At 41.1% G+C, this 17,500-nt stretch overlaps 1 long non-coding RNA gene across 1 annotated transcript in view; it reads left to right on the top strand.

Annotated features, from left to right (window-relative positions):
* Positions 1 to 17,500, top strand: part of LOC134441317 (uncharacterized) — a 183,400-nt gene that overhangs the window by 164,780 nt on the left and 1,120 nt on the right. The window lies entirely within an intron of this gene.

Genomic DNA, 17,500 nt, shown 5'->3' with positions numbered 1-17,500 from the left:
GTCGTGTGGCCATTGGCGACTTCAATATTGATTATTGTTAAGAAAACGGCTCCTCAAGGAGTGCCATCATAAAGATAAATGGAGCTCTTGCTCAATGCCAAATATACTGTGTGTGGGGAAAACTAACTCGGTGTGTGGTGCTGCTGTTGTCCCGCAAAAAAAGCGAAGTAAATTCTATTAAAACAATTCCTTTAACACTTCCAAAGATCTGAACTGAAGGATAACAAATAAGCTCAACTAATAAAAAAACAAAAAAAACAATAAATTTTTACATGCAGATCATACTGGCTTGTGCTCACATCCACACAAACACAAACACACACATACACGCCACACACACACACACACACACACACACACACACGCGTGCCACACGCACACACACACGCCACACACATACACACACAATCTCCAACTTCCATAAATCCAATATTCTCCTTCTTTATTGCATTCTAATGAAACCTGGTTCCATTGAAGCCGCTTAATTCCGTCCATTTGTTATGTTTGGGCAACTCATTAACTGTCATTTATTATCATTAGATGGAACTTCTGAGTTATTTTTCCCAAGAGGAGCAGTTAGCTCGGGCTATGAAAATCATTCTCGTCTTTGCTTTATAGTCACACGCGTTAAATGAAAGAAGTGTTACCAAAGATCAAATGTCAGTCTTTGGGCGAGCCAGTGGCATTGCCAGCCCTTTGGTCTCCCTCACTGGGAATAAGTGTGGGCTTTATGCCATTTGTGTGTTTTGTTTGTGTAAAATGCCATGCCAAATAGTATCCACTCATTTATTTTGGAACCAGTTTATCCTAACAAGCAAACATACCGTCAGCCTGGTAGGTCAGCTAATTCTTGAAATCACCTGTGCTGTATGTTAAGTGCAGAGGCGGAAGGAAAATGTCATAAGTGCAACGTTGACTTTCTTAGGCTATAGCATCTCCACCTCTGCTGTATATTAGTTATCTCAGTGTCCCCTCTTTGTCCTGGACAAGTGAGAAGGCTGATTCATAGCGTCATACAAAATGTGTGATTGATAGTTTCTTCCGTCTCTTTTCAGCGTTAATGGAGCCCCTGGCGTAACCTTGCATAAAAATGCAAATGAATCAAAAGAAAAACGACATTAAATACAGTGGGACGATCCCTGCTGGGAAACCTTGGGGAGTGGGTGTGCATATTTCCTTACCTGCGTGTCCGATTTTATTAGAAGTAAAAGGTGCAAACTCTTCAAGGAGGAGGGAGAGAATTTCAGAATAATAATCACCAAGGACTCTGTTCTTCGCAACTTCTTTGAGGAAAATATTTTGTCTTACACCTGCCATATCGTTGTCTCTCAGATACAGTATACAACATTATTTAAACAAGTGTCTGTGACAGCTTTAAGATTTTAAGATAAGAAGTTTTAGCTTTTGGTTAGTTTGGCCCTCGATTTGAAATAGTGGGAATTTCAGAATAAAACTAGATCCTCTTCTCTTGGCAACTCCTACATATCTCAGATAGCCTACACAGAGTAGCCTACACGAGAAGTTACCAACTTCTTGTGCATTACTCCTGTCATTCCTCAACCCACATTAAAAGGAAACGAACAGTAGACTAGAGCATACATTAAGACTTAAAGATCAGTCAGATTTACAACTAGGCCTACACTCTGGCTTTGGACTGAAGTTTTACTTTGAAAATATGAAGCAAGACTTTGTGGAATTTCTTTTTCTCAGAACCCAAGCTGTGATGATGAGTCTGATATCACTTGAGAAATATAAAAGTAAAGAAAAATACACTTTTCACATTCCAACAAAATTGAAAAAGGTGAACGTCTTTAATTTCCTTCATGTTTACCCACCAGTGCACAGTTAGATGCTCCCATGAGACCAACAAAGATGGATAATCATTCATAAATAATTTATTGTTGAGTCATTTGTGAGCCTGGAAAGTACTTGGGTTTACCATTAACATCACTGTCAATGGAGGGTTCACATCATGTCTTCTAATAATGACTATTATAACAAAGCAGGAAAAGCAATTGTCTGATTTACACATGGCAGGTGATGCATATCAACACATACTAGGCCCTACTAGAAATATGCTTGAAAAGGAAACAAGAGTTTGCTATCAAAGAGAAATCAAAGGATGGAGGTGTTTTCAAACACGTAGTTAGAGGACGGCACTCTGTCTGCACTTGAAACAGCTATACTGCCACAGACCCTCAGACAGTACGTTTAGGTCAAAAGCACCCACAAGGACTCGAGTATGGTCACCTACTGTGGCCATGTTTAAGCAACACCTTAAGACACATCTCTTCCTGGAGGCTTATGGCTGCTAGTTCCACAAGCACTTTCACTTACATGCATTCACACACACGCTCACACACTGACGCGCACACACATTCACACTTTCCAACACAACACTCTGTGAAGCGTCCTTGGGTGTTTTGAAAGGCGCTATATAAAACGAAAGCATTATTATTATTATTATTACTGCATAATGCACATAATTATAACATTGTTTTCCGAAGTCACAGAACTACAACACCACTTTGTGTGTGTGTGTGTGTGTGTGTGTGTGTGTGTGTGTGTGTGTGTGTGTGTGTGTGTGTGTGTGTGTGTGTGTGTGTGTGTGTGTGTGTGTGTGTGTGTGTGTGTGTGTGTGTGTGTGTGTGTGTGTGTGTGAGGTCTATCTTTGTTGAAGCCCCTCGTTCGAATCCATTGATGAATCCACCTGCTGCTATGCTTGGTTGATTCATAAAGTGCGCCGCCAGTGTGCAGGGGTAACCAAAATAGTTGGAACAGTCATTGTTCCGCAATGTTGTCGAAAGTGATGTGCGGTGGCCTTTACTGTAAACAAAACTTGCTCTATTAGTAATGTAATGATGTGTTAACCAGACATAATCTTTATTCCCATAAGCTTACTTGGTTCTTGCTCAAACCCCACTTGCCAAATAATCATTGCTTAACAAAAACAACAGGAGATTCAAGCGTTCAAAGTCAGGTCAGACAAGGTGAGGAGGGGTCATGTAGAACTGCCTTCTAGAACATCCAAGTCTGAATGTGACCCTTGCGGCTAAATGAACAAACACAGACAAACACAGTTGCCAGGGCAACCTCTGCCTCATTGTCAAGGATGCCACAGCTTTTTAGGATGAAACCACAACACAAGTGACATGCTTACTGAGATATCACTTTGCACTGTTACTGGTTAACGTGCACATCAAAATAATAATTCATTGGTGAGGTGAATGAGAATAAATGTTGTACCCTGACAAGTAAAATAAGTAACTGCATAGATCTACCAACACACAGCCCTGTTCACTATGAACAAACCTGCTTATGGGTAGTTATGGGTAGGCCTATGCATTTCTGCAGGTAATAGAATCAAAATAAACATGAAACATTTCATGAAAAAAAATTGTGAACAATTGCCCCAACGTCTGTAGATGACCAGGGTCTACATTTAATAAATTCAGGTGTCTCTAATGGGTACATCAGTTTATGTGTCATTTGAACTTTATATTATACCCTTTTATCACTACCGAAGGCACTAGTGGATTGCGATTGGCTGTCGAGTCAGTAACCATTAACTAAAAATGCAGATTGCTTTTTTTTTTAATCCAGTGTTGTTTGGGGCATTCGGCTTTGTTCCCAACTCTTTGTGAACATTATCTGTGCTGCATCTAATGGTCATGTGGCGTGAACCTTCCTGAGGCGCACGCATGTGTGTGTGCGTGTGTGTGTGTGTGTGAGTAGGAATTAAGCACTTTGTGATTCTGCGATATGAAGTAGCTGTTATCACTGCAATGATCTCTGAGGTAAAGTGGTTTGAACCACACGGTAGACCTGAGGCAAATGACTGTGTCAGCCTCTATTTATTTGGGGAGGTGATGGCTGCAGGCTGTGCTTGGGGAGAGGGAGACCCATTAAGATGCTGAGCTATAAAAAGGCAGGATGCTGCTACTGCTGCTGCTGCTGTGCAATTGCGGAAAAGTTAGTGGGTGATGACAACGTGGCGGCTAAGTGCTCCCAATAGGGTCAGGATGGAGAGGGGGAGGTGTGACAGGAATTACAACAAACAAAATAACCAGCGAGATAAAAAAAGTGACATAAACAACACAGGGGGACTATATCAATTTGTAGAACGGTATAAAAAATAGAATGCTTTGGGAAAAAAATAGAAACATAGGCCTATATAAAAAATGCACTCCGAGAGTGCAGACCTCCGCCAAGGAAGCCGCTTATTAGAACATTTGACTATGTTACACCCGATTTTTATTTGAAGTCTTTCTGCCTTCTTCTTGTGGAGTTAGAAACTGGAATGTCAACATTCGCCCTGATCCACAATTCAATTTGCGGTCACTAGGGGTGTCTAGATTTGTACGCTAGCAATGGTGAAGAATCTTTTAAAAAGTCCTGGTTCCGGTTCGTAATCCGGATCACCACCAACATTTAATCACTTGTTCCTTTAGACATTTCCAACAACTCCAGAAGGTTTCAACCAAATCCTTTCACAGGTTTTTGAGTTATCCTGCTGACAAACAGACAGAAAAACAGACAGACAGACAAACAAACCAACGCGACCGAAAATATAACCTCCTTGGCAGAGGTAATTGGACATACTTTAACTTGATGATTTGAATCACTGATTCTTGAGAGTCTATGAGTCTATCACAGATGAAGGTATGGACATATGTGTAGCAGGCCCCTTGATCATAATTTGGATTTTTTTGTCAATGAAAATGTAATTTATCTCAACAACATTAGCACTTTTATGAGTGGGACTGTTTTTGTGAAAGTGTTAACTAGATTATAACGGTTTACTATGTAAAATCATGTTACTGCTAAAGAATTTAGAGCAGGTGTAATCTCCAAGTCTATGGCTCAGAATGTCCATCAATAAGGACACGTAAAAAAAAATGTAGCACAAATGATTGCCAAACGAAACAGTGGTTTATTGAACAACAGCTTGGGTCACTATTTTTAATATACAGTATACAGCATTTTCTCAGCAAATACTCCTCACAACTATGTAAGCAAATCCAGTGGCGAAATCCAATAGGTCCTACTTTGAACATAACTACTCAGTAGTAAATACTTAATGGTTTTACCGCACAATAGAATGAAGAATAGGCCATGAAGCCTCTGATCAGTCTGCACTGTTGCAATAACATTTACTTTCACCATGAGACGAGAGAGAGAGAGAGAGAGAGTGAGGGTGGGGGTGCGAAAGAGAGAGCGAGAGAGAGAGAGAGAGAGAGAGAGAGAGAGAGAGAGAGAGAGAGAGAGAGAGAGAGAGAGAAAGAGAAAGAGAGAGAGAGAGAAATCAGTGGGGACTGTGGGCTTCAATTAATACAACAGCACTAATTCACCATAGCAACCAGCCGGAGACCACGAGGCAGGGTCAAAACGGTTTTCTCATGTCGACTAAACAAATGGCCCTGTTCCCCACAGGCAGGGGATCATTACGGACACCGTGTCAGTCAAACTTGCGCGCACAATGAAGTGCCTAAACCACAGCAAGTGCCCGTATAGCCCCGGGCTCCCTCACTGCTGCTACCCGAAAGAGGGCCTGCGACTGTGAACAACCTCCGGGCTGGCAAAGAATGCTTGTAATCTGCTGGCTTACTCCTGGTGATCCCACCGTGAGGAGAACAGGCGTACATATTGCCATGTAAACCCCAAGAGAAGAGGAGGGGGACAGAACAGCAGAGAGAATAAGTAGAACATTCAGAGTATTGAGGGAGGCATTTTGATGACCAAGATGGGAGCTCCCTGCTTAGTGTGAAAAATACTGTATGACTGATACACTACTCTTATTACTGTTATCGATAAGCAAGTATGTTTGCGCAAAACAATGGTCGACCTAATCACATGCTTTGGCTTTTTAACTGTTAACAGAGATGTTTGGTTGGTCAGCTTCTCAAAGATTTACTATTTCTCGTCACGACCTTTGGTCTTCTCTTTTTTCCCCACTGTGCAGGGAAACTGTGTCCAGAGGCGATTCTAGTGTCAGTGGGGGGCGCAAGTAAAACCCAAAAAGAATGAACATTCAAAACAAATCGGCGCTATTCTAGTTTAAAGTTGAGCTGTTTTTCACCATGTAGTGGCTTGGGGGCCCCAAGCGACTGCCTGCCTAGCCTGGTGACAAGGTGCGCCTCTGACTGTGTCTTGTTGATGTCGTCTACATGTGATTTTCTCACCTGTTAATTTTAACAGATTAAAAATAGTACTGTCATACACTTATTTGTGTTGAAGGGAAAAGCTAGCCAACTTCAACATGCAGTTGTATTGCTTAAACTGCCCTTGACTTGTCAGTACCTAAAGACGCATACTTTTTTTTTTTTGTTCCGCTCTTTCCAAGATCCTGGCCAGCCAATGGGGGGGGCATGGGACGGTTTATATATTGTTTGAAATGTCTTAACATACTCCAAATACGATCCCAAGTTACTGATGTCTCGTGAGGTGTCTTGGAATGATCTCGGCCAGGAATCTCAGAAAGGACTGAACAAAAAAACGTTGGATCTTCGGGTAGTGTGAGCAATGTCACCGTAGAGTGAAATTGTCCGGAATTCTAATGATGTGGTTTTACTGGTTTGCTGAGGTAATTTATTCAGTAGACCCATACAGTATATCATGCTCAATGGATGCATATCCTTCAAAACATGACATGAGTTTGTTTAAAAGCGGCGTGTGGAGAGGTGTGCTTTGCTGAGTATGAATGGACGTGGGGCAGAGACGGTGGCACAACAAAAGGAGGGGGATAAGGAATGATAAGGAGAAGGGGAAATAGTGTTTTCCCCCCACAATAGCAGATGCACTTTTTCCTGGCCACTCAAACAGCTGCTGAGGCAGATGGTGGCAAATTAACAGAAAATGGGAGAAGAAGGAACGAGGAAGCTCACAAGTGGTCCGGGGAGGGGAGACATTAAAAAATAAAGATTAAAATGTGCTCTTGTGTGTTTGTTGTGTGTTTTGGTGCTGCGTGTGTGTGCATTGCCGTATGTGTGTGCTGGAGAGAGAGAGAGGGAAAAAGAGAGAGGAGGAGAGATCTAGATAGAGAGGGATGAAGAGATAATGTGTGAGAAAGAAAGAGAGAGAGAGAGAGGAAGGAAGGGAGGGAGAGGACAAGGGAGGACAAGAGAGGGCGAGAAAAAGATAGATGGATAGAAAGAGAGAGATGAAGAGAGGAGAAATAGAGAGGGGGGGGAGCAAGGGTTTGGGGTGGGGGTGGGGGGCACTGCACTGATAAAACCAGTCTCCCAGCTGGGAAGAAGAAAAAGGATGGGTGGAGGATCTGTGCTCAGAGATACACTGGCGCAGCGATAATAATCAGAGGCGTGAAATTACAAGTGTGATATTTGTGGGGCCCGAGGGTGCGGTAGAGACGAGGAGAGGAGAGAGGAGAGAGGAGAGAGGAGAGAGGGAGCCTCCTGGAAATGGGCCTGGCTGGTCACATCGCCATGGCAGCGCTCACTGCCAGCCCATAATAAACACAGGCCTGTCATTAATAAACACAGGCCGCATGCCCAAGAGTGCTTTCCTCTCTTCCTCCACTCCGCTCCTCTCTGCTCTTCTCCTCTCCTCCGCTCTACTCTGTGCCTGGCTCTTTGGTTGAAGCAGCATTCTCGCCCAGCACATTGTACAGTTGGCAAGTGGTTGGACTGTATACAATGCTAAACAAAAAGAGGATGAATAGTGTTGAATGAGAATTTTAAAAAAAATGCATGGCAATCATTACACAGGCCACGTGTCCAAGAGTGCCTTTCTCTCCCCCAGCCTCTCCTCCTCTGCCCCTGGCTCCTATGTTAAAGTAGTATTCTTGCCACGCACAATTTTTGTGAATGTGTCCGTAAAACTGCCCGGCACAGTGGGGGACTAGATGACTAAATGACTTGGTGATTTCATTCACAAAAGAGGTGTACATTTAGCAAGTCTTGTAGACTCAATGCCAGTTTGCTCTCCTCCTCTCCTCTCCTCTCCACCATAGCATTCTCAACCCCACACATTTCAAAGAAATGGTGCACATGTTGTGTGTAGACTGCCTTACACAATCATAGGGGACGAGACTGGAAGATTTTGTTCACACTGGAGTAGGTGCACTATCGGCTGGACTTAACACGTGTGTAGCAAGCTAAACAAAAGCAGAAGAATGTATGATGTTGAATAAATAAAATAAAAACATAATTTTGTGACATTAATTTAAATGTTACAAACAACCATAGAAGTGGTACAATACCCTATAGTGAATGTTATATTGTTTTACGCAACTGAGATAACGGCAACAGCATCATTTTTTTCTTCCCAGAATTCTCCAGTTTGACTGTTCTCAAAATAAAATACACTAAATGACGTTGTTCTTAAAATAACAAAAAGAACTGACTAGACAAATGAAAAAATGATTAGTCATTAATGATCGAATAGATTAGCGCAAGAAATAGATTGTCACTAAAACAAATGTGCACTCGTATGGCCTGAATGGCTCGCTTTCGTTCAACCTCAGTAGCCCCATATTCCCTGGCCCTGGCAGCCCTGCTCTCCGGCTGGCACAGAGAAAGAGGCTTTGTCAGTTCTGCTCAGATAATATGCTGAGTGGACATCACCACGCCGATGCCAAATAGGGCCTTCGTTTGGCAAGAGATGTAGACTGGTAGTATAGGACTTCATTTTGCTGCTGCTCATTTTGGATAGCTGTTGCGAAATGCTATTGCTATCTACAGGGAAATGACAATGTGTGGGGCTGAGAGGATCCTGGATACTGGGACGCTTAATAGGGAACAAATCTAACGTTCCTCTAACAAGAGCTGTGGAGGTCTTTATATAAACCCACTCAACCATTTTTTGGACGTGTGGAAACGACTCAGCACTCCCAGCTCATAGATTGGCTTATGAGGTCACATGTCACATTAAAAGACAATAGAAATGCATTGAAACGACTTGACATGGCATGTTGTTATTTTGTCGCGTGTGTCCTTCAAAAGTGCGCCTCTCTAAATTGGAGGTTCCTCCTCGGGCACCTCGTTGGAGACATGCTGATTAAGTGCCCATTATGGAGATGATCTTATCAGCCCCTAAACGCGACGCCTTCCCTCTGGCCAACTATTTTCTGGGATTAACGCCAGTGGGGCACCACTCTTCTCCCACCATCCCCATCATCATCATCACCACCACCAGCACCACCACAGCCACCACTATCATCATTCCAAAAGGGCCTGAATGACTGCCATGTGCCCGTGTAATTTCTTCACAAACACCTCCCGCATGTCCCTCGTTCACATGCATCTCTGCTGATCGACGCGCCTTTTTAGTTTTTACCAGACGGTACAGAGGACAGAAAGTTGTTTACATTTTCATAGTCTGTAAACAATGTTTTTCATGTTTTCTTATGTTATCACAAAGCATGATATACTGTTCTGATGCTATTATGGAACCATGTTTTTTGGAAATTACTATAAAAAATACAGGTGCTGTTGCTTTCTATGGGATATACCATTAATGTATCCTTAATCACCAAATATCAAAGAACTATGAGTAATATTACAGAATTGAAGTGGGAAAATGTAGTAAAACATGGGTGTGTAAAGATAGCTCTTGGGGATGGGGATAGGGAAGCAATGGGAATAGTGAAGCGGTGGCTCTATTCAGATAGGCAGCGATACCGAAGCAAAGAGTAGCTGGAACTTCATATTCATGTTTCTGATGCTGTCAACTTCTACAAATAAAAATGGAAAATGTTAAATGGATAAGATCGGTTTAGGTTTTGGAGTATATGGAGAGCATCTACGTTCATATTGAAAGTTCAACATTAAAGGAATAGTAAACTCAACTGGCATGTTTGTCATTGTATTTATTTATAAATGTGTAAAAACTCAAAAAGCAAATTTGCCTAATCATTATCCACCCATTTCTGAAATGTTTCCTCTTAAATTCTGTAAAATTGATCATAGTTTTTTTTTTTTTCAAGGATTTGGCAGTATAAAACAGAAGACAGCACACCCAATATCTTTCAAATAATCTTTCAACATAGTTGCAGAGTAACATCATCCTGACTGTAGACTCGGATAAACATTTAAACAAAAATGTGGCTCCTTGGAGGCTCATGTAGCTCAGAGTGAAATGGAGAAAATAGGCAAAACAGCTTATTTTTGTTTGGTTGGTTTTTGTTTGTTTTCAGAATGTGAAAGTTGGATTCTTTGATCATGAAGGCATGTTTCAGCAGACGCCACTGCCCCTTTTCCGCATAAAACCCTGCTGTGTAGTGTTGTGTATTGTCGAACTGAGTGGTGATGTTCATTCAGCTTGGTTTGTGTTTCCATTACAAACCATTTTACCTGGAAGTGAGTGGCGACAACAATCATTGGGAAGGCAGCTTCTGAAAATTCAGATTTTGAATGTCAAATTTCAAGCCGTTGCTATGATTGGAGTTGTGTTTTTGACATTGGCACATAGCATTACCTAGAGCATTAGGCTACTTAACTAATGTAAGACCAACAGATAGGCCCCTACCTAAATTGTAAAATAGGCAATAATTAGTTTGAGTGACTGACAACATATTTAGATACTACAATGTTAATTTTTCGCTTCTATTTCAACATCAAAGTAATACATTGTCTAACGAAAGATAATTTAAAGTTACTTGATCAGGTGGCTGCCATTTTTGTTTAAGGACTCCCTGTTACCGGGGAGCTACTACGTAAGCTTAAAGTGATACTGTCCCATTTTTGGAAATAAGCTTATTTTACACCTCCCCTTGAGTTAAATAATATGTTTTTACCTTTCTCCTGTATTCACAACCCGTTTCCTAGTTATGGCAGTGCACATTTTACCTCCAAGCTAACAGTTAACATTGAGTCCTATGAGACCAGTTAGCCGCGAACTGGTCTCATATGACTCAATATTAACTGCTAGGTAAAAGCCTATTATTTAACTCAAGGGGAGGTGTAAAATAAGCTTATTTCAAAAAATGGGACAGTATCCCTTTAAGTAGTAGCCTACTTTCAGTGGTGTAGTCTACTTTTTTATGGTGGGTATACTGTATATTTGAGATTGAGAAGTGGGTATACTGTATATATTTGTGCTATTCAAAACAATGGATCAATCAATTTTAAGTGGGCATATTGAAATCCCTGATATTTAGAAGTGGGTATACTCTGTATACCCGCGTTCTACGTAGACTACACCACTGCCTACTTTAAGTGCTTTTGGGAAACGCACCTCAGCTCGGTACAACTAGGTGAAAAAACGAAGGGCTGTTTATTAGCTGTGCCATATAGGCTAATACTTAGCTCATCAAAAAGCAATAACAAGAGTCGTGCCATGTGGAGCTTTACTGGGTAAAAAATGGGCAGAGGAAAAGTGTCAGGTGTAGAAGAAATTTTCTAAATCTCAGCAACAACAAAATTGTTTCTGATTCCAAAACATGATAATAGTTGACAATGTATGTAAATAAAAATGGAATAAAATTCTTTATGTAATGTCTAAGGTGGGTGCAATATATACATACGTGGTAGATCACGATCAGCACATAGAGAGAAGAGCACATTTTCTTTTTGTCCCCACACACAGCCACTGCACGTTAGCATTCCTGCAGAAAGAGGGGGAAACAAAATAGCCGTTTTTACATTTCTGTATCATTTTTTGCCCACAAGGAATATGGATAATAGCGTTTAAAATACAATATTGTGTCTCATGTCTGATTTATGTCCTTTATTATTGCCAAAATATCACACAGGCAGTTTAAAGGAGAGCTTTCCCCCATCGATCTGAGGCCTTCTTGCTGGGGGCCTGACAGACTATCAACTCCAGGAGAACAAAAACTATTCAGAATGGCCTTACGTATCTCCCGCCATAGATCCTCCAAGCATAAATACAAATGGAAAAACAGACCCCTAAATGCTTAGGGGAACAGTGAAGAAAACATATCGAAGACAACAAATAAGGCCCTTTGGTAAACATAGGGTAAGACTTTAATGCACTGCATGTAAATCGATTACTATACTATGTATACCATATAAGCTTGTCTAAGCTTACTATACACATTATCACATGTACTATATATATACTACAGCATTTTCAGTGTAGTATTCAATCAGACTATCAGACTAGTAAGCTAAGTGGCGAGAGACAGTGTGTTAGTCTGCGGTCAGGGTTTCCACTGGGGGCCTGATCTAGGGGGCTTATAATTGCATCAGAGTTGCTGGTAATTAAATGAACGGCCGCAAATGGCCTCTGAAGGCTCCACAACAGAAGCACCCAGGGACCATCGGGACGGGGGGCAATAAAGGGGGTGTGGCTCTACCCTATTCAAAACATCCTCAGGGGACTGGAAATAGAGTTTAAATAGAGTTTAAATGACTGATCAATCAAAACTGTTGTGACGGACTGGCCAGACTGAAGCGCCACACTTCGCAATGCAAACAGGATACTATGTACAGCCCTAGGAGATTCACAAGTCTAAAAAAAAGAAAAACAGTAATTTCATGAATGTTTTCATGGTTTTAGCCACATTGGTCTACTTTAATCTTCCTGAAGACAACTACATTTTCAGAATCAGCCATTTAACTAACCACTGAAAATACCACAAACTGGGGGAAAACACAGACAGATGCATTACGTTCATTATGTCTCCTTGTTAAGTCTAGTCATTAGGGATTTTTTTTGTTTGTTTCAGACATGTACAATTGTTTTCCTTCACATTCATGTTTCGTCAGCTTCACTCCCGTCTTCATCAAAGGGTCATATGCAGTGGTGTAGTCTACTTTTTAATGGTGGGTATACTGTATATTTGAGCATTTTTTGAAGTGGGTATACTGTATATATTTGTGCTATTCAAAACAATGGATCAATCAATTTTAAGTGGGTATACTGAAATCCCTGAAATTTAGAAGTGGGTATACTCCGTATACCCGCGTTCTACATAGACTACACCACTGGTCATATGGATGCTGATGTGTGACGTGCTTTAAAATCAGCTGATGTTACGGCACATTACAGGTCAACATCCATGTAATCCTCTGATGGAGACGGAAGTTACTTTGTACAATGTTGAAACATGTCAGGTAAAGGGAAAAAAATGTACATTTCTGAAACAAAAAAACCTTATCACTACACACTGTTTCTGAAAAGAAAACTATTGATTACACACACAGATGTTTTAAGATATTTCTATTCAACTGCAAGTGGTCCACTATTTAGTGACACTATTCCATTAGGATGGATTTGAATATTGACACCGGCCTATTGGGATTTAAGATTTAATTTTTGTCACTGGATTACATGACACCATGAAATGGACACCATTACTTATAATACTGCCTTCCACACACATACAACGGCATGTCCTTGAGGCGTAGATAATAAACGCTTCATCACTAGTCGCCAAATGGCAAGAGAAATTTATGGCTGCTGATCTAGCTCATCATTATTGTAAAGTACTCTGTAAAAAAAAAATCATCGTAACTTTTCAGGGAAAATAAATAAATTTGGCCCCCTGACCTTGGGGTAAGCAAGGTGGCAGGCGGCCGGGACAGGTGGTGATGGGGCCCCTTCCATTCTTATCACTCCACTCACTCACTCACTCACTCACTCACTCACTCACTCACTCACTCACTCACTCACTCACTCACTAACTCGCTCACTATCACTGACACTGACAGCCTCCTTGTTTAAAAAAATATAGACACATACCACACACCCAGACATGTAGGCTTACATGACCATGCACGCACACGCACACGCACACACACACACACACACACACACACACGCACACACGCACACACGCACACACGCACACACACACACACACACACACACACACACGCACACACACACACACACACACACACACACACACACACACACACACACAGCAGAGCTTTAAAACAGTTATTACATCTTCAGTCTGTCCACCACTGAAGAGCTGTGGTATCTTTACTCTGTAGCCCCCTCTCTCCTTTCTCCTGTACAGTAAGTGACACTCGCTCCTCCTCTCCCAGGTAAAGGAAGTCAAATGACAGGCCCGAAACATGCAGCACAGACTAACTCTAAATCAAGACACAAGGCAGAAATGGAAAATAATAGGGTTACGCTACAACCAGCCACCACCTACCCCACCACTCCACCACCACCACACCCCCCCCCGGATGACTGTGTCCCCTAATGGAAACACATGGCTGAAGGCTGAGCTGTTGTCAGCAACACTGCGTCCTGACATTCCTCTGATAATCTGGCCTGCCATAAAATTAGAATAGCAAATACCTCTTGACAAAGATGCATGTTTCTCCTCAAAGAAGGGGGACTCCTGCACCGCCGCGGCCGCCGGAGACTGGGAAACGCTGCGAAACTTCAATTTAAATTTACAGAGCAAAGAGGAAAAGGAGAAGTGATATACACTCAGAAATTTTAATAACCCATTAAGTTACGGCTTCAATTTTGGGTTTTTTTTATGAATATTTTCCTTGGGGAGTGCCGCTGATCAGTGGGGAGAGATAGACATTTAAAAGAGATAAATAGTTCCATTAATCTCCAGCATTATCCTTGAAAATGAGGAGTTATTTTTGCTCAAATCCAAAACATAATTAGCTCCTTACACTTGATTCACAAGCCAGAAAATGGCCATGTTTAGAAAATTAAAATTTTGTCATTAAGTGGAATTTAACATAATACCATTTATCTTTATATAATCCCCGCCTGACAAGGGGGCTGAAGTTGTGCAAGGCTTGGATGCCAGAGGCCCCTGCGTCTCACATCCAGAGCAGAAAATAGAGAAGAGAAGAGAAGAGAAGAGAAGAGAAGAGAAGAGAAGAGAAGAGAAGAGAAGAGAAGAGAAGAGAAGAGAAGAGAAGAGAAGAGAAGAGAAGAGAAGAGAAGAGAAGGAGAACAACACAACACAACACAACACAACACAACACAACACAACACAACACAACACAACACAACACATAATAACTGGTTCGAAAGCCTTGGGAAAACCATGTGGTCTGCTTTAAATGGGCATAAAGGAGACTATGGGGGACAACTATAAAAAGGAAAATATAGATTCAATATCAGCCAATCATCAGTATGTTACAAAACATGTGCGTGATGCAGGAGGACCTTTTGCATCAAACCAATAAAAGGCTCACTCAACATACTGCCTTTTAGAGCTGATACATGTCTGTACTGTATATTGTAACATAATGTCACACATAACTGTGTACATGTACAGTAGCTTTCTTGAAACCAGAGGCATCAACCTGTGGTTTGCAACTATTATATAGCACGTGCTGCACCATAATGAGTATGGCCATTGAAAATCAACACCCCTGCCAAAAAAAATTGCGCTCAACAATCTATTTTGTAGGATCACTTTTGTTTTGATCATAATAATGGGATAATCAACATGGCATTAAAAGGCATGCTGTTTGTTTTTTTGAGTTGGGTAAATAAATCAAAAGTAATGAGATGGGACTCTTTTCAGGAAGTAATTGGTATTATTGCAGCCTGTATTAAAACTAGGCTGATTAGGCACAGAAAATACTTAAAATGATTTTCTCATGAAAATACAAGTGTGAAGTTTTTGAAAAAAAATCCAGTTAGTTTGTGTCTCCTGGGTATTGGTCCGTGTACTTTTTCGTTCATTCATTATTCTATTTTGGAATGAAATATGAAATTCAAAAAAGGGTGCAACTTCTTGTTTTGATTAAAGCAATACAAGCAGAAATGGCTGTATTTTGTTTTCTGCATGTGTTACTTCATACCATAATAGCATTATAAAAAATGACAAAAGTTTTGATCGTTTTTCAAGTTGTGATATTTGGCTATTCGTTTATTGAATTTCATTTGACTGACCCCTCCCCCTCTGTTTACCCGGAAGGAAAGTTTGCCGTCTGAAACGCATCAGAAAAGGTCTTACTACCAAACGACACACAGAACAGTAGCTGGAAAACAGAAAAATAATAGAATGATGAAGAACATTTTTGCGATGTACAGGCTAGTAGGCCTATGCACAGCACGCGTGATGGTTAGGCCTGTATTGGAGCGTGCGTCCGCCTTATAAAATAGATATGAAGTTCCCTTTATGTTATGGACTCAACTTTATAGCCTAAATAAAGGCTAAAGTCTCTGGAATCAATAACCTATTATACCCTTTCACATGTAGTAATATGCATTAGGGAGCAAACGGTCCAAAGCAGTGTTCTCACGCAAACTGTTGCGTATTCTGGCAAGTGTAATGAGCTGAAGCGCGCGCTCTCCATACCAAGTTTTACGCATGTTGAATACACATTTCACTTTGGTGTATTTGGAACATTAGTGATATTGTTGGAAAGCAATATGTCCGGGTATACACCTAAAGGCTGGAGATGAACTGGGAAACTGATGCTGATCGTAAGAACTGTCAATGTTCTCAATGACAGTTGGTCTACCCCTTCCCATCGAAGATATCTCTCCTGGTCGCACAGCTGCACTTCTGTTGGATTAGAACGCTATAATAGGCTATATGGCCAAATACAATCAAGTCTTAAGACCAGGCCTAAGCACATGAAATGTCGTTGTCAAGGTTAAATTGGTTGATAAGTTTAAGTCAAAATATAGACAGTAAATCATTCTTCCCCCTCTGGGACGCCCTACTCAATGGCGGTGGGGCGTATGCACATGCTTGTGGCGCTTGCTTGATATGGATAGCCTACGCAACCATTTCATGACACAAATTCCTCGCACAGTCATCACAGATCGACCACATCTTTGAAGTGTAGCAACGTTCTGAATATTGCATCAACAATGCCTGCAAAGTCCGTTTGCCTCCAAAGAAACCATGTAATGAAGGCTCAACCAGCCTTCCAGGATTTACTCTCAGGTCACCCGAATTCTGAATAAACAAAAGACGCAATTCAGAAGGACGTTTTTCTTTATTGATTTTCTCTCTTTTCTAAGATTCAACGTTTCATTTTCAGTACCTGGAAAATATCAAAATATGGCGCTTGGTTCCATTTCACAAGTGATATTCAAGCGTAAATCATCATAAACAAGTCCTTATTCCTTTCTCGTGTGATATCCGAAATAGAATAATGAATGAACGAAAATATACACGGACCGGTATTAAACACAAATTTGGTGCGGGGGCAGAAGAGTGAGGTGGCTCACAGCAGGCTATCCCATACAATCTAATGGGTCATCAAAAGGAATTATGGGTAGAGCTCTGCATTTGCATAGAGGACCTCTCGAAACTCCACATGAGGTGTCACATGACTCATTACCACTAAATACTTTATTTAGGTCTCACATTATTGTCTGTGGGAGAAAAAAAATGCCAGTTATGAATTAATTTGATATGCATTCACATTACATGTTGAATATTGAATATGAAAAGACAGAAGAGGAGCAAGACAACCCCTATCCTTGTAGCTAAGCGGCGATATGATATGTACCATAAACCGAGCACGATAAGATTAGACCATATTAGATTTGCTGCTGAAACGGATTCACATTAACTTTCAAATGATGATTTATGTTTGTCAAGCCCCCAACATAACTATGCAAA

This window comes from Engraulis encrasicolus, chromosome 24 (genome assembly GCF_034702125.1).
Source record: "Engraulis encrasicolus isolate BLACKSEA-1 chromosome 24, IST_EnEncr_1.0, whole genome shotgun sequence".
In the NCBI taxonomy this organism is placed as follows: domain Eukaryota; kingdom Metazoa; phylum Chordata; class Actinopteri; order Clupeiformes; family Engraulidae; genus Engraulis; species Engraulis encrasicolus.
The sequence above is the reverse complement of the archived record's forward strand: the minus strand, read 5'-3'. Positions and strand labels throughout refer to the sequence as shown.